The 20,511-nt window shown below is 42.0% G+C and overlaps 1 long non-coding RNA gene across 1 annotated transcript in view; it reads right to left on the bottom strand.

The window, feature by feature from the left end:
* LOC114221231 (uncharacterized) overlaps window positions 1–12,885 on the bottom strand; it is a 29,521-nt gene extending 16,636 nt beyond the window's left edge. The window contains exons 1-4 of the long non-coding RNA XR_003611707.2: window positions 12,786–12,885; window positions 10,576–10,635; window positions 10,295–10,483; window positions 9,063–9,482 (exon numbers count right to left, since the gene is read on the bottom strand). This is a non-coding gene — a long non-coding RNA (uncharacterized LOC114221231). The remainder of the gene's footprint in view (window positions 1–9,062; window positions 9,483–10,294; window positions 10,484–10,575; window positions 10,636–12,785) is intronic.
* Window positions 12,886–20,511: the final 7,626 nt, after the last annotated feature.

The raw sequence follows: 20,511 nt of genomic DNA, 5'->3' as shown, positions 1-20,511 counted from the left end.
AGGCCAACCGAGATTTTGAAGGTAACCCCTTTTACTTGATTTCTGCCAAAACACCACACAAAGACAGTATTCATGGACTCTTTATGTCCTTAAAAGTCTATCATCAGGTCCATCGTGTGTGCCACCATCTTGCTTTCTCCCTTACTTAGTCTCTCTCCCCTCTTCTTTCTGCTCTGCTCTCCCACATTCACAATTCCTGCAAGCTTCTTTCACGGAGCAATTTGCTCTCTCCTCCTCTAGCTCCAGACTGTTCAGGCTATCTCTGGAGGCCTTATCTTCTTAGCCAAATGCTCCCATTATGGTGGTAGACAGTCTCCTCCCTGAAAGGAATTCCTGGCTAGCTCTTAAAATAACGGCATTTTCCTCTGGGCTGCTCACGTATTACCAGAAAGCTCTGACTCATTCCTGCAAACATTCAGAGAAAGAAATACAAAGGACAACTAATTTTGTGATAAGTACCATAGGAAAACATGGAAGGTCTATAACAGATAGGAATGTTGAATCAGAATTTGGGGGCACTATAATTTGGGGGAAGAACTTTGAGGAGATTCTGCTTTCAAATTCACCCTGGAAAGGGTCAATGAAAGGATTGATTCATAGACATCCAGAGAGTCATGTGGAGCTAGAGATGAACCTCCATGTCAGTATCTTCCTAAGGCCTTAAGCTCCTGGCTTTTCTTAAAAAGTTCCACATGGGAACGCCATAAATGGTGTTCTGTGTATGTCTGATTTCCCCTTGCAGACTAAGCTAGAACCTGAGATGAGACAATGCTTTGCTATATGGATGGGTAGAAAGAATTCCAGAAAGTGACAAGAAGTCAATTGCTTTCCCTTTACTCCCAGCTTGAATATGGGATACAAAGCATCTCTCTAATACCCATAAGCTTCAGGCCACTCAGAACTATATGGATAATAACATATGACTTACATGCCCACATTAGACCAACAGCCTTAGGAGAGTATTAAAGTCCCAGATCCATGAAGATAAACAGAGGATCACTCAATTCATTGGCAAATTCAGACACATCCTAAACCCTATCAGGGTAATTCATGTAGAAGAATTTCACTTTAAAATAGGTTGTTATTCAATTTTCTTTCTGGTTCTCTGGCAAACTAAGGGTAATTTCTAAGCAGATGACAAAAGTAAGTCAACTTGGTTCAAGCCTAAACGGTAATTTTTATCTTAGTTCAGTGCTGGAAGTGTATATTCAATGTTTACTATGTTTAACTCAATGGGCGGCAAAAGTGAGAATGTCCGTCACGATACATTGGAATAAAATCATTGCAAACTGCTTGGGAAGTAACTGAGTAGTTAATTTTATTAAACTCTGTTGCAGCCAATGTCATCCAGCTATAATATGACTGCCCTGAGACATGCTGGACAAAATTTGCACATGCACTGAGGAAAATGTTGCATTTCAAGGGACCTAGAAAGAAAGTGACTTGTAACTGGTCAAATGTTGTTCTTTAAATCACAATAGATATGAATTGATCTATTCATATTGAATTCATATAGTTAAATATGATAATTAATAGAAAACATTTTTATAATACTTTCTGTAAACCAAGCACCATTATAAGAACTTTATATACTAACTCACGTATTCATCACCACAACACTCTAAGATAGGTACTACTATTATTCCCATTTTACAGATGGGGAAACCAAGACATGGAGAAATAGTATAACTCACCTGTGGACACACAGATAAGGAGCCAAACTGGCACCACAGGGGTGGTCTGGTTGCCCAGTCTTTTACACTTGGCTTCTGTGCCCTAAACAGCTTCCACCAAATGTGGACCTATAGCTGACCCTAAGCAACTTTCACAAGAGCAGCACCAGAAGCCAAAGCTAGCTTCCTTTAGTCTAATTACCACTTAGTACCTGAGGTTTGAAGACACAAGAAAAACCCACAAATCCAACCTAACTGCAGGGAGGGCAATGGCCAAATTAAGAGAATTTGCATTACAAAGTATCTTAGAATGTACTGGTTTGGTTAATTCCAAATGCATATAGTACCCTCAACCACAAGCCATTAAATGTGTCAAGTATAGGTTCCAGGGACCTGCTTAAATAAACCAATAAATATTATTTGCATACAAGGTTTCATATGCCAGAATATTAAGAATAATTTAACACATTCCCTATACTCCTACTTGGACTATTCATTTCCTTTGCGAACCATTTCTCCTTTCAAAATACCAGAGTAAATACTAGCTAGCCTGGCCAAGTGAACTAGTGCGTGCTTCGAATTCATTGAGGATGCATTAGTGAGATTATACCGCAGCAGGAAAAGTGGGTCCCAATCTCTAACAATCCATGAGACATTGCAACGCTGCAAAATATATCTTACTCTACTTCATCTTGTATTTAAGCACCCCCTTTGACATAACCAGTTGGCAACCCTAAACGTATTTGTACTTGAATCAAGAAGCTGGGTAGGGTACGTTCCTCTAACTCTCAAAATGCAATTCTCTCTTCACTTATTATCCCAGCCCTTAATTTGCATATAGCATAAACACTTGTTTGTTTGTACACTTGTTTAATTAATTTTTGCTTAATCATTCTTTTTCTTCCCCCTAAGCCTCCAAAGACCAAGTATATCCGACACAGTTGGCTGCCCTCTGTTCTTCCTTTTTGGCAAAGGCCAGAATCCATTCAGATCTCTACCCTTCCCACACATAACTCAGGATTAATCCTAACTGACCCAAGCCAGTGACTGGTTTAGGTGTGTAAGTGAGCAAATGTCAGCTGAAGGGTTTCTGGGCTTCTGAACGAAAGGATATCCAAGGAAGAGAGGGGCTCTCTCCATTTCCATTGGATGTTACTGTGTCCAGATATGGTGCCTGGAATGGTAGCAGCCATTTATGACTATGAGATCAGCTAGCCTGAAAATAACAGAACAGAAAGATGAGGAGCTGGGCCAGGCATGATGTTAGTGAGCCATCAAATTAACCAAACACTGAACCTCTCTACATTCTAACTTCTAGCTGTAAGAAATAATAGATGTCCTCACTGGTTCAGCAGGTTGAGTCAGGGTTATCTGCTGCTCAGAGCTGAAAGTCTCCTAAAGGAGACAGCAGAAAACATGACTATATAATTCATTCTAATTAATTTGCTCAACATGTACTAATTGAATATCCACTAGCCCTAGGTGCTGTTCTAAAACTTGGGGATAGACCAATAAATAAAATAGACAAATCCCTGCCTTTATAAACATATGCTGTAGTGGGAAATTCACATTGTATGAGGCATTGCACACTTAGCACAGCACAAAGCAGGAAAAGAGAAGGCATCTCACCCTGGAAGGATGGGAAGAAAGTTGCTTTTATTATCCAGCAGAACACTTTTCAAAGGCTATCTCGTTCAGTTGCCACAGCTGCACAGTGGGGTTGGTGTTATAGCCCCGTTTTGCAGATGAAGACGCTGAGGCTCAGAGATCATAAGTGGCAGAGTCAGGATAAAAATCCAGATCTTCAACATCAACCCTGACACTCTTTTGGCTCTTGTGCTACATTAAGCTTGCAGGGTAGCAAGCAGGTCAACAGTAGGAGCCGGACTAGAGACCCACCAGATCCTGGTGTGCTGGCATGGAGACACGTCTCCTATATGGTCTCAGACCGACACAGGGCCATTGTGTGCCCTGTGTTTGTAAACAGGACAAGGCAGTAAAATTCAAGACAATCCCAAACAGATGAACATCTGGCAATCGTGAGATAAGCACTCAGAGCTTTCGATGAATTGGTGACAGTGCAGGAAGGAGTGGAAATGAGGGTTCTGAAGGGTCTGAGATTTCCTGGCCTGTCAGCTCTGAGCCAGGTTGCCCGGCAGGGGATGTGGCCCCACTCTCTGTAGAAGAAACACAAACAGCTCCGGGATCACTGTTAGGCATACAGAAAGGGAGAGTTCACTCAAGAGCTATATGTTTTGCAATTAATAAGGCATAAAGGAATCCTTCCCAAACTTCTGCTTGGGGTGCTGTTTAGTGACATAATGATGGTAGCTTCCATTTATTAAGCCTTTAATACATGGCAGGCAATGTTCGAAGTCGTTTCTCTGTAGGATCATATTACAAAGTTAATTCTACTCTTACTTTTACAGATGAGGAAACCAAGGCACAGAGCACTTTAGTAATTTTAGTAATTGCTAATTAGGAGGCAAAACTGGATGTGAACCAAGTCTGTCTTCTGATTATTGTCCTATCCTCCCACTGTGACGGTTTATGGAGCTTTCAAGACCCTGGGTGCTTGCATTCTCCACTCTGATCTAGGACAGTGCTTCTCAGCCTGTGCAAAGTGAAGAACTGGTTTGTTTGCTTGTTTGTTTTGTGCAATCTGCCATTAAACAGAGTTCAAATATGCCTATAGATTCCCACCACACAAGACTCAGAACCCAACCTGCTCAATATCCTATAAGATAATCTTCTGACCACTTCTTGGATGGTGTAGTAAAGTCAAAACACTATGAAATTTTAAGATCTAAACACTTCCTCTCAATTTATGTGTTTTTCTCGTTGTGGACCAGTAACAAACAGTTCACAGACATGCACTGTCCACAGACCACACTTTGAACAGCAGTGATGTAGGACACTTTACGTGTAGCCCCCTAATCCTAAAAGGCAAGAGGGCCACTTAACAATGATTGGTGTTTGTATGTACAGGTACATCTCAGAGAAGGAAAGCCCAACATTAAAAAAAAAAAAAAAAGCAAAGACATTTATAAAAAGGTAGTTCGCAGACCTAAAAGCATGTTTCATATTATAAATCAGTAAGATGCAATCGTCTAACAGTAGAAGAACAGAACAATAATTCTGGTGAAGCCATTCACTGGAATAGTACACAGTCATTGGAGAAACAGATACAATGCTAAATAGAAAACAAGAGTAAGATATATCCAGTATAATCTTATCCCTAACACACCAATATCTGCTATCAAGAAAGGACTCCAGGGGCGCCCGGGTGGCGCAGTTGGTTAAGCATCCAACCCTGGCTTTTGGCTCAGGTCATGATCTCAGGGTCATGGGATCAAGCCCCACGTCGGGCTCCGGACTTGGCACAGAGTCTGCTTGGGATTCTCTCTTCCTCTACAACTCTCCCCTACACACTTGTATGCACTCTCTCTCTCCAATAAATAAATAAATAAATAAATAAATAAATAAATAAATCTTTTTTTAAAAAAAGGATTCTATAAACTATCTGGTTTTTAATTATAATTTGGTAGATGACTTTAGCTAGCATCAATTTTTTTCCTTAACATACTTATTAATATCTCCTTATTTTAAGAAAGCTGTTATAAATTCGGGGCACCTGGGTGGCTCAGTCAGTTAAGCATCTGCCTTCGGCTCGGGTCATGATCCCGGGGTCCTGGGATCAAGCCCCGCATCGGGCTCCCTGCTCAGCGGAGAGCCTGCTTCTCCCTCTCCCTCTGCCTGCCGCTCTGCCTACCTGTGCTCTATCGCTGTTAAATTAAAAAAAAAAATCTTAAAAAAAGAAAACTGTTATAAATTCATTCTAAGTTGTAAATGACTAATAACTCATAATATTTTCCAGGGAGCGTTTGCCTTTTAATGGGAGACATAGTTAGCAAAAAGGCATTAATTGTCAAATTTCAATCAGCGATGCATTAGGAATATTACTTTGAAATCAGGCAACTGAAGAGGCCAACTGGAATCCCTAATATATATGGTATGTACCTCAGAAGCTTGGTCCCAGCGCTTCTCCTTCCAAATGAAAAAACAAGGGTCTTTGCCTACACCAACAAACTATGAGACCAAAATATAGACAGCTGCCTTGGTCACCCACTTAGGTCGTATATACAGGGAGGCTTTTGAAATATTTAGGATTTAAAGGTCACCTACTTCCCAAAAGATTTTTAAAACAATGGATGAAAATTTAAACAATTCAATTAGGGGCACCTGGCTGGCTTAGTAACAAGAGTGGGCAAATCTTGATCTCGGGGTTGTGATTTAGAGCCCCACACTGAGAGTAGAAATTACTTAAATAAAACTTAAAAAAATATATTTAAAAATTCAATTTAAAAAAAGCACAGAATAAAAACAGTTCATAGTGTCTGAAAAATAGATATAAAGATCATGAAGCAATGAATTTACATTTTCCTCCTAGAACACAGCATTATTTTTTACTCAACAAAAACGTACTGATTGTATCTCTCATAGCACTTCCCACAGTAGGTGTTTAAAATGAGCAAATTTGGGGCGCCTGGGTGGTTCAGATGGTTAAGTGTCTGCCTTCGGCTCAGGTCATGATCCCAGGGTCCAGGGATTGAGCTTCATGTCGGGGCTCCTGGTTCAGCGGGGAGCCTGCTTCTCCCTCTCCCTCTGCCTCTCTCCCTGCTCATGATCTCTCTCTCTCTGTATCTCTGTGTCTCAAATGAATAAAATCTTTAAAAAAAAAAAAAAACATGCAAATTTAATCAAAGTACATCAACTTCAGGGTTTAACCATTTCTTCCTAAGAAACTTGTGGAAATCAGTACATAAAGTATGAAGTATTGGGCAAATTCCAAAGCAATAGTATATTCTGATAATTGTTTGATTTTTCCACTTAGCCATTTAAAGCATCTCAGACCTGAAGTACATTATGTACATTAAGTGTTATCGCTTTATAATGTATTTAGAACTCAACAGACTCCCTTTCCCCTCACCTCACCATCAGATGATCCACGTAGGTCGAATTTGGTGTCAAGCAAATTAAAAGTGTTATTTTATTATCCAAAGTAATTGTTTCAGTATTAACAGGCCATTATGCTGAATTGGTTATGCTGGTGATTATGCCATTAAGAATGTGGGGCTAACTACTGGTTTAGCTGAATGCCCATATTTGTGAAAGCCTTCTTTACGCTCTCCTATAGATGGCAAATCATTCTTAACTGGGTACTCCAAATGGTCTGTGTACCTCAGATGTATTTTTCTAAGCCATTAACACATTGAAGCCCCTCCCCCAATTCCCCAAGCAACCGTTAATTAACCGTGTAAGAGGAAAGAATCAGGCTTGCCATTGCGATGCGGCTGGGACCAAACCTTTCAGCAATGATCTTGCTCAGAACTAGACAGTCATTGGATGAGATCTCTTACTCACATCAAATATGCTATCATTGGGGGTGGCGGTGTTGGGAGGGAAGGGTGTTAGAACAGTGCTTTTACTGAGCTTTTTTTTTAAAGAGATTTATTCATTCATTTATTTATTTATTTATTTAAGAGCGAGAGCAGGAGCAGGGGGAGGGGCAGAAGGAGAAGCAGACTTCCCACTGAGCAGGGAGCCTGACACGGGCAGGGCTCGATCCCAGGACCCTGGAATCATGACCTGAGCCAAAGGCAGACACTTAACCAATTGAGCCACCCAGGCATGCCATGAAGAGCAGTTTTTAAAAAATCTGCGGGCTATGGATGTTTTTGAAGGCTTCAAGGTATCTCAATCTTGTGAGGAATTTTGAAATGAACCGCTTAACCTGGCCCTCAAATAGTTCCCATATCTGAGGACTCACTAAGTGCTAAGCCCTATATAAGGTGATTCAGGTAGCATCACTGATGCTTACAGATTCTTTTTTTTTTTTTTAAGATTTTATTTATTTATTTATTTGAGAGAGCGAGAATGAGAGAGAGAGCGCATGAGAGGGGGGAGGGTCAGAGGGAAAAGCAGACTCCCTGCCGAGCAGGGAGCCCGATGTGGGACTCCCTGGAACTCCAGGATCATGACCTGAGCTGAAGGCAGTCGCCCAACCAACTGAGCCACCCAGGCACCCCGATGCTTACAGATTCTTGCCAGATTTCCTGTTTTACAGATGGAGAAAAGAAGCTTAGAGAGGAGAATCTACCAAAAGCCTCATGGCAACCTGGAAGTTACGTGAAAGATCCACTTGGTAGGCTTCTATTGCATAGCGACTCCCTAAAACACCACAATCCAGCTCCAAGCTTACAGTCAGTGCCAGAGGGGTAGCACATACCTAAGAACCATATGATTAATCATAAAGCCAACAAAACCCACAAAAACACCCAGAAACAAACATCATGAGAAACAGGCAAAATCTGTGATACACACTCACAAAGGAACATTCTCACCTAAGACTCAGAATTGTGAAGAAACCAATTCTCCCCCCAAAGTAATCTATATATAAAATGCAATTCTAATGAAAATCCCAAAAGGATCTTCTTTGAACCCTTAAAAAATGATTCTAAAATCTATCTGGAAGAATAAAAACTCAAATAGCCAGAAAAATTCTAAAAATGAATAGTAATGAGATATTAAAATGTGTGGTCCTGGCACAGAATTGTACAGAGCCATCAAATGACCATGGTAGAGCCCAGAAAGTATATATGGACATTTAGTACATAATAAAAGCAGCATTTTATACCAGTGGGAATAAGATAAATTATTCAAGAAATGATCTTGCAAAACTAGCTAGCCATTTGGAAAAAATAAATAGAGCTGGATCCTAGTCTCATTCTCTATACTGAGTTAAATTCCAGAGGGATCAACAATTTAAATATAAAAATTGGAACTGTAAAATAGCGGAAAAAAGAATAAAGATTTTTATTATCCAGGAAAAATGGCAGTCTTTCTTATCATGAGTCAAAGGTCAGAAATGAAAAGGGAAAACCTGATACGTTTTATTTCATTAAAAAAAGGTAAAATCCCTGTAATAAAAAAAAGCAAATGACGAACAGAAAAATAATTGCAACAAACATGATTTGCAAAGAGTTAATATCACTAATCTAAAGAGTGTATAAAATACTTTCTTTATATTTTCCAAAAAAATCATTGTTTTTTTACAATGAACATATACCACATTTCTACCAAGAAAAATAATAAAACTGTTTTTATTTTTCAAATGAAATATTTGTTTAACCATGCCTATTTCCTCCAATATATAACTTCCAATATTTAAAGGAATGGAGCAACCACTTTAGATCACATTTTGCAACCCTAACCACAGGAGGTCTCAAAGTTGGATGTGCTTAAGAATCATCTGGGAAGGTTTTACTGCTGATAAAAGGGTAAAGGAATTTGCCCTTAAAATTTAACAAGCATCTTGATGTGTCTCACCTGTTAATCTCACTTCGAAAACTATCATAGTAGCATCTCCAATTACAGAACATTTTACCCTGCAAAAAAGTACACTGAAAGACTGTCTTGAATTCGGCAGGAGATGAAGGAAGATCTCGTGCTTCTTAAAGCAGCTCCATTGGCCATTGAAGAATTGCTTTCTCTGTCTCCTAGTTTTGGTGGCCTCTTAAGATCTGATGTTAAAATGTTGGTGCCAAATAAAACTTATTATCTAGGTTTTATCCTCAAGCTCTCGTACATTTTATGCCAGAAAACCAATTCTGTGTATGACACTGTATTCTCCATAGCTCTATGATGTGAAGTATGGGCTCTGTCTTCTGCCGTTAAATGACCTTTGTAGGAATTCAATCTTCTGCGTATAGTCCGAATTCCATTTACTAAAGATGCCATATATGTCTCCTAAGGTGAAAAAAAAATTGGATTCCTTAATGGAACTTTCCTGCTTTATCTTGACAATCTGGGTTTTTTTTTTTTTTTCATAAATTTGGAATGACTTTTGCAAGTTTCTATTGGCTCTTCGTTCCCTCCTTAGTTTTAATTTCAGTGTTAGGAGCTTCACAGGCTTTAAGTGTTGAGACACTAGTACAGTTCACAAGGTATGTGTGATTTATTCAAATCTATTTTGTTGGAATAGAAACTTCAGATTTGAAGTCAATTGATGACATGTCTAGATTTAAATGAGGTCTACTCTGGGAGATCTTTCTATAATTAGGTTTTTCGAAGGATGTGATGGCCTTAGAAATTGATCACTGTTTCTGATTTTTTTTTCTCTTTTTTCATGTTTTAGTGACAAACAGGTCCTAGCGCACCTACATATTTGGGTTTGCAGTAATTTCTCTCTTTATAAGTAGGTATTGTCATACTAGGTAAAAACAATTCTGTTACCTTTTTATATTTTATCTAACATTGAGTCCTTCCTTCCTTCTTCATTCATCATTTGATTAGTTCCTATTGACAACCTAGACAGGATCTAGTTACTTAGCTAGATCATAAGCACATAAAAATTTCTGGACATCAATTCTAGGTGATATAATTTTGTTCTTTCCCAAGCTTCCCCAAGAAGGAATCAAACTTCACAATCACAACAGAGTTTCAGAAATATCAACTATACAACTACTGTGAAGTTAATCTCAATAATCTTGGTAAATCATGGCCATGAAAAAATTCCAGGGTGATGTCTTACCAGTCAGGTCCTCACAACTAGCATTTACCTGTTGCTCATGACTCTCAGGTGCATACTTTTGGACCTTCTGGTCTTTGCTGGTATACAAATACATGAGCTCCAGACACCTGATGAACATATGTCGTGCTCTGCCAGTTGCTCTATCTCATACTGGTTAAGGGACACACTCTTCCAAATGACCATTCCTTCAAAACAATGTTTACTCTCCTCCTGGAATCTGGGAGTAAATCATTATGAAAGACTGTTGTCTGAACAAGGATTGCATGTCCCCAAAATCCCAACAATGATTAGTGATTGCCACCTACTCACCTACACAGTAAGAATTCTCTTTCTTCATACTCTCAACAACCTTGTGCTTCTGTTTGATATCTGAGAAAATTAAAAATTTATTCTCATCACCCAGGCTTTGTTCCATGCCAATGAAAATAGCAAATTTGGTTTGTCAGGAGTTCCCCTTGGAGGTCATTGCCAAGATTTCCACATAGGAGGTGATCTCATGGGAAACTTTGTTGTAAATCCCCAACATCAACATGTGAGGCAGATGGCTCAACCCTCTGAGGTTTCAGCAGAGCCTCTCAGACCTCTTGCTTTCATTTGTAAAATTCAAGACACTGAACAGGGACCAGTAGGGCTGACAGGACATCCTTCTTCCATAATTCAATCATTTCATCTAACTTCCTAATTTTAGGCTAGTCACTGGTCACAAGAGATGTTATTGTGCCACATATTTGGTCGTAGGGGAAGTCTGCTTGTGTTTATTTTGTTTTCTTCTAGATAGCCTCAAATACAACATGGAAAACCCTGAGCCTAAAAATTAGGGGAATTACGTAAAGTTCATCTGGAAGTCAGCACAGACTTAAACCAAGTCTCTCATTCTTTTGGGCAAGATGAACTGGTTAATAATTCTCAAAGAGTACTGGTGTCAGCTTGGAGGGAGGTCTCTAATAAAAAAGCCACAGGGTTCTCTCTGTCTAAGGCAAGATGTTGCCTTAGTCGAAAGTTTCACCCTGCCACAGACAAGGACATGGATGGCATGCTTATCAAATCCTATGAAATTTATTCAGCATATGAATCCAAGAAACAGGACACTTGACATCCAACTCTGCAATATACTTCGGAGAAACAATTTAAGCAGTGTCTGTTCAACTTCCAGTAAAGATAAGATTTAGTTGCATCTGAAGAGTAATTATCAAAAGATTTACACTGCCTGCTGTTGTTTTGTTTTCTTCTTCATTCTCATTAGTATCTTTTGGGGGGGGGGCGGGACTACTAAAAAGTATATGCAGTCTTGAGATCACAGTAAGTGGCCATGGTAGTTAGTTCCAGCAAATTACAACGAGCCACTTCCTACCATCTTAAAGGAACACCCTGAAATATCACACAGTGCTCCTTGGCACACAGAACAAAAGATTAATAAAGTCCTTGCAGGTAAGTTCAAATCCTGTAGCTCAAAGGTCACAGAATTTTAGAAATATTTTAGAAATTACGTAGCCTACATGTTCCATTTTACAAATGCGACACTTTAAAGCTAGAGGATTTCCATGACTTTTGAATGCCCCACTGCAATTCAGACTTAGAGCCTGAGTGAGAACCCCACTTCTTCCTTATGCCTCACTCCCTTCATGCTCCAGAATGACTGACTCAATGCCTCCTCGGAAGTAGGCCGCGCTTTCCTTTCTGCATCCCTTCCTCTCCGCGAGCCATTCACACCAGCATTCCCACGACCTCAATTGTGGTTTCCCCTGTCTAGAAATCCTACCCTGTTGCTATGGAAACGGTTCCCTAATCATCCTCCAAGACCCAGCTCAAATAAACTTTGAGGAAACTATTTACTCCATCAGAGTTAGTTGCTTATTGTTCATTTTGCCCATATTATGTGAATTTTCAGACTGGTTTACATTCCCGTCTCTCCTTCTGGAGCTGCTAGGAGAAGAATTAAGTGTCAGCCATCTTGAACCCCCAGCCTCAGGTAGAGCCCGGTATATAGCCACGTATGTAGTGGACAATAAATGGCCAAATTAAAACAAGCAAATAAACAGTAACAACAATAAAAACAACCTGAGGCCAGGCCTCACTCCATAAATCTGTAGAAGCCACAAAGATAACACGACAAAACTTTTGCTCTCAAGGGGCTTACAATCCAGTGGAAAAGTCACTTACAACTTCTCAGCAAATATTCCTTGAATGATGAATTAACGTGATTTAATTCCAACTCTCCCATATTGATAGGCTATTATAAAATTCAACTGATCTTGGTGTGTTTTGTGGAGCAATCACTTTTTATCTTGACTAACAGGACTTCCTACTTTGTAGTCTGACTTCTGCATTTCACTGCATTTATCACAGCCCCCAGGGCTGGGCTCTCACCATAAAGTTGTGCAGAAAACATGATGGGAAAATTCACTCACACACATTAGAAGTGTCCCCCATGATAAACCATTGTATTGGCCTGGAGTGGGAAAATAGGCACACATACTGTTAGATGGAGTATAAGACAGTATAATCTTTCTATGGGGTACCTGGGTGGCTCTGTCGGTTAGGCATCCAACTCTTGATCTCAGCTCAGATCTTGATCTCGGGGTCATGACTTCAAGCTCCGTATTGGGCTCCAGGCAGGGAGCCTACTTAAAAAAAAAAAAAAGACAGTACAATCATTCTAGCGGCCAACTTGAAATATGCATCAACATTTTAAATGTACATCTCTTTTTCCTAGCATTTCCACTGCTAAAAATTTACCCTACGAACATATCTGCACAAATCTGCAAATGTATATTCGTTGCAGCAATGGTTGAAATAACGTAAATTTTTAAATGGTTACATCCATACCCTGGAATTCCATGCAATCACTACAAAGAATACAAGAGATTAAATGCTGAGGAGAGACATTTGATATATTATTAATTCAAAATTCAAAGCACTGAAGGGTATTGTTTAGGATTATCCCATTTGTGTAAACAAACAAACGATACACATATTTGTATATGTATAAAAATTACTAAAAGGATATACCCAAAATATTAACAGAGATTATAACAATGGATGGTATAGAAGTCAGAAAGAAACCAGAGAATTTTATTTTTTAGTTCACACTCTGGCAGTGTTTGAATTATTTTACTATAAAATATATGATTTTTATGATTTCTAGAAGTGTCTTCCATCTTCTTACCACCTTTTGTTTTATCTATTTCAGTTTAGCCAACTAGATTTTCTCAGGACTGAAGTTATTTATTACATAGTAACTCTGAAAGTCATATGCATCTCCCAAACTTACTCTCTCTAAACCACTTTTACACTTTAAATATGACCTTTCAGAGGTCCTTAGCTTATTATTAAACAGATGAAACCATCAGTACATGGACTCCCCCCACCCAATCCAGGAATTGAATTACAAAAGTACATTAAAAAAAAAAAGCTAACTCAATCGCTGTCAGTGAAAACATCAACAAATGTTAGCAATGCCAGTGTCATGATGCAGGAGGTCAAAGACCCATGCACTCTGCACCAGGAGTCACAATGGGACTTAACTGGGCCAGTTCCGGTTCTGCCGTTAGGACCAGGAGCACTCCAACCTCAATGAAAGTGCATAAGACACCGCCATTATCCCCGGATCACTGCCATGGTAGCCCCAAACAACTCCAGTCTATCGTGTCAATGTGTATTTGGGGAGTCTTTAATGCACGGATCATTGGCAAGCTGCACCATCAAAGCCCTGTAGGAGCCACAGCCGAACGTGGAGTCAGTGCACACTCGGGGACGCCCCCATGCCTGGATCATTTGCAGTGCATCGTGTCAATGCATACTCAGGGAGCCCTTACTCTGCAGCCTGTGCATGCTGAGGGACAATGTACACCAAAAATCCTTATGAAATAGTAGTTACAGTGCATACACAGTATTCACTCTTCTAAACGGCATGTCAGCAAGTTTAGTGTGCGACAAATAACTCCTAAAAGGCACAAAACACTCCTAGAGGCCCAACTTCACACACAGACAGCTGGTCCACGGAATTGTGGCATGACTGGGGCGGGAGTGTGGGGCTCTCTTTACAGTGAACGAAGCGAGAGGGACAGCTAGTTCACGCAATCTAAGCCCCTGCTTCTACTCAGTGTTTCAATAATAATCCCAACGATTTTCTAATTATTGTCCTGGGCGTCTGATACTTCCCTCTCTCCCTGCCCTGTTCCAAAGCACCTGCAGAGTCAGGTGAGAGGACATGGCTAGAGGAAATCTCCTTAGGGCTTAAGGCTCTAGCCCGGCACTGTCCAACAGAAATACAATGTGAGCCACAAATGGCATTTTACATGTTCTTTGTAGTCACACTTTTTAAAAAGGTAAAAAGAAACAGAATTAACAGATTTTAAATAATATATTTTACTTCACCCAAAATACTATCTTTTCAATATCCAAGCAATATTTTTAAATAATTGGGAGTTTACATTCTTTTTTTTCATAGAGACTGTATTTTGCACTGACGGCACATCTCGGTTTAGACTAGCCACATTTCCAAGTGCTCGACAGCCACAGGCGGCCAGTGGCCGCCCCAGTGGACGGCACAGCTACAGAGGCCCAGGAAAATGAATCCCAGGAGCTTCAGTGTTCGCCGGCAACGACCTATCTCAAAGCAAGTGTGTGTGTCTTTCCACCTCATTTCCTTACCAGCGCTGCTGCACCAGCTGAATAGCCTCTTCTTAGCAGCCAGAGCGGGTGGCTCTGTTCCGCAAATATGCATTCGGAAAGGGGAGAAAAACTACTTTAGGCCAAAGTGATAGTGCCAACAGTAGGTCCTCCTTCTTGGAGATGAAGAGGACAGGGGGAGCTGCTGGGGGAAGGAAAAAGGAGCGGGCAAGGTGCCAAGTGTGAGGGTGGCGGCCTCACTGCCACTTCTTCCCCAAACGTGCTCTCCGCAGGGCAGCGGGCCGTGCGTCCTGGGGGCCTGTGGGGTCACCGGCAGCCGGCCGGGTGGGGGGTCGCTGGTATCTAAGGCCGAGTCTTCCCAGAGACACAAAGGGGGAGCGAGGCGGAGACAAAGGCGCGGGGAAAGAAAAGGAAGAGGGCAAGGGCGGGGTGCGGGGTGCGGGGCTGCGGGCGGGGGGGGCGCGCTAGGCGCGGGGCTGCGGGGCTGCGGGGCTGCGGGGCTGCGGGGCTGCGGGGCTGCGGGCCGCCGAGCGGGGGGCGGGGGCCGCCGGGCAGACAAAGCGCCCGCGGCCGGCGGGAGGGGGCGGGCGGCGCGCGCTCATCCGGGGATTCGCGGGCCGGCCTGCGGCGGGGGGCGGGAGGCGGGAGGCTGGGCGAGGCGGGCAGGTCTATTTGAATATCAGGCTCTGCCACACTCCGGGCGCCGCTGACAACTTCATTACCTCCGCGTATAAAAATGACTGCCGGCGAATGCAAATGGCTCGCCCGTCTCAGCCCCCTGCCTCCGCTCTGCCGCCGGCTGCGGGCGGAGGCCCCAGGAGCCGCCGCCCGACCGGACGAACGGCCCGCGGCAGGGCCGGCTCCTCCTCCCGCGCCCCCGCGCCGCCGGGACCCGGGACCCCCGCCCGACGCCGGCTCCGAGGGCCGCGGGGGAGGCCAGTTTGGGAAGAGAAACGGGGGTGGGGGCGGCTGAGAACTGCTGATCTACTAAGATGTGCTCGTGAGTGTTAAGCAAATGCCCTGCCTCTTAACTGTCGTCTAATTAATGTATGGCAATGCCGGGAAGACAGTACTCGGTGGATGGGATTCGTAACCTTGAACCCTGATGGAAGAGGTTGGACCCCACTGGTCCCCGCCCGCCCTGCCTGGTGATTAATTTGGACGAAAGCATCCCTAATGCCCCCATTTGCGCCTACTGAGCCCCCAGGGAAGAGAGTGTGCGGCTCCCTGCTCCCCAGGCCTTAGGGTGCACCTGCCACCAGGACGAGGCCGCATCACTGTGCGCGGCCTCTCTCCCAATCCCGGTGGGAATAGAGGCAAGTCTTGGACAGAAGGAAAAACAGTCCTTACAGAGCCTCCCTCCCTCCTTTGGCATATAGAAGGAGAGGAGAACTCACTCCCTAGTAAGAAGTCAACTCCTGCCTTATGACAGCTTCAGTTATTACATGGGGACTCCTTGTGAGCTCCTCTAGGGCAGGAGCTAGGTCATTTTTATTGATAACATCAACGATAGTAAACATCTGCTGAGGACTTACTATGCGCAAAACATTATGCCCACTCCTTTACCTAAATTACTTTATTTTTGCCACAACAACCCTACTGCTCTCCTGAAAACGGAGGCTTATGGAAGCCTTACAAGGGGCCCAGGGGAACCAACAGGAAGGGATGGGAAAGTAGGCCTGCTCCCTCCACAGCCTGTGTTCTCAACCACTCTGCAATATTCATTTTATGTGTCTTTCTTGCAGCTGACACTGCTGTTCTGCACCCCCTTCCTTCAACTCCCCAACTTCTCCAAGACAGTCCTCTCCCTTGTGGCCCAGGAGTAAATCCCAAATCTGTTACAATCAACCCCTTCTCTTGTCGAGGGCTTGGTTGAGAAAAGAACATATGACCAGTCCTGGCCAATGTCATGGGAGGGGACATCTGCTGGGGCGTTCTGGGAAGTGCTTCCTTGCTCCAAAATAAGGGACACACAGAGTCCATTCCCGTTTCTTCTGCTGGATGATATCTTGGTGCTGTGTATGGTTTGGTGGTGTCTACCACCTGGTAACCATGGAGTAGCCAGGCAGCAAAACTACTTTTTGTGGAGATAGATTTGCAAGATTCAGTGATGAGGGCAGGCTGAATCCAAGGGCCCAGAGGGAGGGTCCCACAGGACCAGCCAAGAGGGTCCCTGGCTTCATACATGCTAGAAATCAAACGCAAGCCAGAGAAAGTGAAAGCAGTTTATTGACTAGTGTGAGTGACAGAGGGTAGCAGACAGAGTGTCTGGGAGACTCAGGAAGGAAAGGAGAGTGAGTCTCGTCATCACTTGGGGTGAGAGGTTTATACTGGAGAGGGGTCTAGGGTACGTGTTCCTTCAGGAATCGAGGACAGGGTCCAGTTAAAGGCTAGTGTCAGGTGAACAATAGGTGTTATTCCATAAATTACTGAAGGTAGGGGTGTTGATGCCAGCGTCAGCTGAGGTTTGTTTGAAGCTAGTATCTGGGAACATGTTAGGGATCCGTCTCTTCTTCCATGTTTTGAAGCCTAAGACAAAGCTCGGAGAATGATTAACGGTCTTGCTTCCCCCTTGAAGTGGGAACATAGCTTCTTTGGCTTATTCAGAGGCAAAATATGGAACATGAGTAAGTAGGTCCTAGCAGAAAACCAGCAGAGATGGAGCCTTTCTAAAATGGAGTCCCTTCAGCTTCCTGACCTCCTCAGAACACTTAAAAGAGAGCTAAAGTTTAGGAAAGTCTCATTCTATTCCCATCTCTACCGGCAGTGAAATCATGCTGCCTCATGTTTATTCAGGGCTATATTTAAGTTAATTCCTTTTTGGAATGAGAGAAAATATGAAGAAGTAAACAAATGAAAAACCCCAGAAATTTGGTCATGTCTCTTCCCTGTTCTTTTTCCCTTTCTTCATCAGTAAAATAACTGAAGAGGGTCTGCTCCAGACACTTAAAATGGAACCTCACACTTCCAACTCCTCTTCCTGGGCCCTCACCTCCAACCTCATTCAGTCTCAAGGCACTAAGCAGCTTTTCCCCAACTCCCTTTGCCTTTAAGGCAGTCCTTTGGCTACACAGACGAGGTATCTCTTCCCTCCCACAGCATCAGACCCTCCATCTAACTGTCCTGCACACACACATGCAGGGGTCTGAGCTTTGCAATGTTCTCTGCTGTCCTTCAAGCAGTCTCTTTAGGGAATTTGTATCTGGTTTTGGACATTTTCAAAAACAATGGCTACTTAACCAGTCACTTACTAGTTTCCTTAGGCAGCTGCTTTAAAACATAGAATCCAAATTAGAACAGAAAGTTGATTTTTATTGTTTGTTTCATTAAAACCATGCACACTTTTCATTAAAATATGCAAAAAATATACAAAATACATGCTATATGCTTTAACAATCCATCCAGAATCAAAATGGTGACTGGCTCCAATATCCCTCATATTTCCCTCCACTGAGGAAAAGAAGCCCTGACTCATTAGCAAGACATTCAAGATGTGCCACAGTCTGCACCTAACCAGCTCCAGCCTAATCTGTCTACCATCATATACTCCTAAATCATGCTCTTGCATTTCATCTTCCATGATATACACTTTAGTATGTTCATTGCACACGCTGTCTAGAATGCCCTTGAACCCCATCTCCAACTATTCAAATACCACTGCTCTTTCCGGGTCCAGATTAAATACCACCTCTTCCAAAAATCCTTTCCCATTCCTCACATTTAGTGACACAAAATTTTGTTACCTAGTGTTTGTTCTCAGTAATATTTAGCATATGTTCTGAGTGTATTGACACCCAGTGATATAATAAAGTTTCTTGCACCTCTTGTTTTCGTTAGAGTAACTTGGATATAAGTAATAGAAAACTTGTCCCTACTAGTTCAAGCAACAAGGAAAATGTAGTATCTCATGTAGGAAGTCTCAAGGTGACAGGTGCTGAGGCTGATTAATTCAGTGGCTTCATAATGTTAGTGTTGTCAGGGACCCAAGCCATCCTCGGCTTGTTGATCTTGTCCTTAGCTAGCTCTCCTCAGGGTCTCAAAATGGCTACTGTAGTTCCAGGCATCACCTCAAGACATGCTAAAACCAGCCAAAAAAGTGGGACTGTTCTTACCTTTAATTTCTTCTGAAGAGTAGGAAAATTATACCAGAATATTATCTCAGAAGATTTTTTTCTCCTATGTCGTTAGCCAGAATTGGATCCCATGCCTATCTCTAAACTTTTACTGGCAAGGGAGATAGGATTACCATGACTGATGACTAACCAGGATTTATCCCTGAGTTATACTGGGGGGTGGGGAGAGGCAGGGGATAGAACAGGCAATATCAAAACAAAGGGTAAATTTTAGCTAGTCTCCCAGTCATCTGTTATGCATACAAATCCTCCAAAAGCTTATTGGCTTACAAAAACTATTTTTCACAAGATTCTGGACTGGGTGAGGAGAGGGGTAATTCCCAAGGAAGAAGGGAGGTTTGGTGGGTAGGCAACCGAAAGTATCTCTTTCATGCAACTTATGATTTATTTGAAAGTCAGAAATAGTCACATTTATATTATTCTTTTGGTTGTTCTTTCTACAAAATATGTGTTCAAAATGGTATATATTAATTTAGTCAGTAACAAGTTGATTGGCTGATTCAACTGATAATTTTCTTAGTGGGTGGTAAAATCGTGTTTGCTCTTTTGCTTTGTTTTTCCTTAAATAACAAACCATGTTATGGACTCCACATAGGGGTTTGCCTTTAATAACATTAATGCTTGACTGTATTAAGCCATTTGTGCCCTAAATTCTTTAGACTGTAGACATCTGAGAATTAAGGTCAGAAGGATAGCAAATAATTCCTTTGATAATTTGATAAGTGGATTATTTACCATCAGAATATTACCCTTTTGAAATGTTAAATCACAAGCTTTTGAGGATAAAATTATTAAGTAAGCATTCCCCCCTTTTAATCAGGGCAGGTAGGAAATCGCAACATAACAGTCTTTGTTTCGTAAAGTCACTTCCTTGCCCTAAACAGGCCTTCCAATTCTCTTTTAATTTTCATATGTGTGAGGCAAGAAATTCTTTAGTGGCGGCTATAGTTAGATTCCTATCATTTACTAAAATAATACATGGACTTCCTTTTGTGATGATATCTTCCATCTTCTAATAAATGTATAACTGCCTCTATAACAATACCCAGTCAGATGATGAATGTTCGTATAATAATTCTATCTCTCTCCCCCATTTTTTTTTCCAAGAAGCTCATGGAACTGCTTGCACAAAATCAGATGTATTTCAGCATCATCTCTGTGAATCGTAGACCATGAGGGTCAGAATCACAGCCCTCTAATCTGATAAGTGAAGAAAGTGAGGCCCTAGAGTTCAGAGAACTTTCTGGAAGTTGCCAGGCCAGTCAGTGGCAGAGAAGGATCTCATCATCATGTTTTCTGGTTGATTGTCCTCTACACCACACTCTGCTATCAATGATTAACATTAGGACAGAACTAACTCTAACCAGGTTATCAAGTCAAAGTCCTGAATAAGAGTAGGCTCTGGGGCACCTGGGAAGCTCCATGGGTTAAGCCTCTGACTCTTGATTTCGATCAGGTCATGATCTGATCTCAGGGTTGA

The sequence above is a fragment of the Eumetopias jubatus genome, unplaced genomic scaffold (genome assembly GCF_037043125.1).
Source record: "Eumetopias jubatus isolate StellerSeaLion01/CBP00866 unplaced genomic scaffold, mEumJub1_p1.0 scaffold_14, whole genome shotgun sequence".
Taxonomy (NCBI): domain Eukaryota; kingdom Metazoa; phylum Chordata; class Mammalia; order Carnivora; family Otariidae; genus Eumetopias; species Eumetopias jubatus.
The sequence above is the reverse complement of the archived record's forward strand: the minus strand, read 5'-3'. Positions and strand labels throughout refer to the sequence as shown.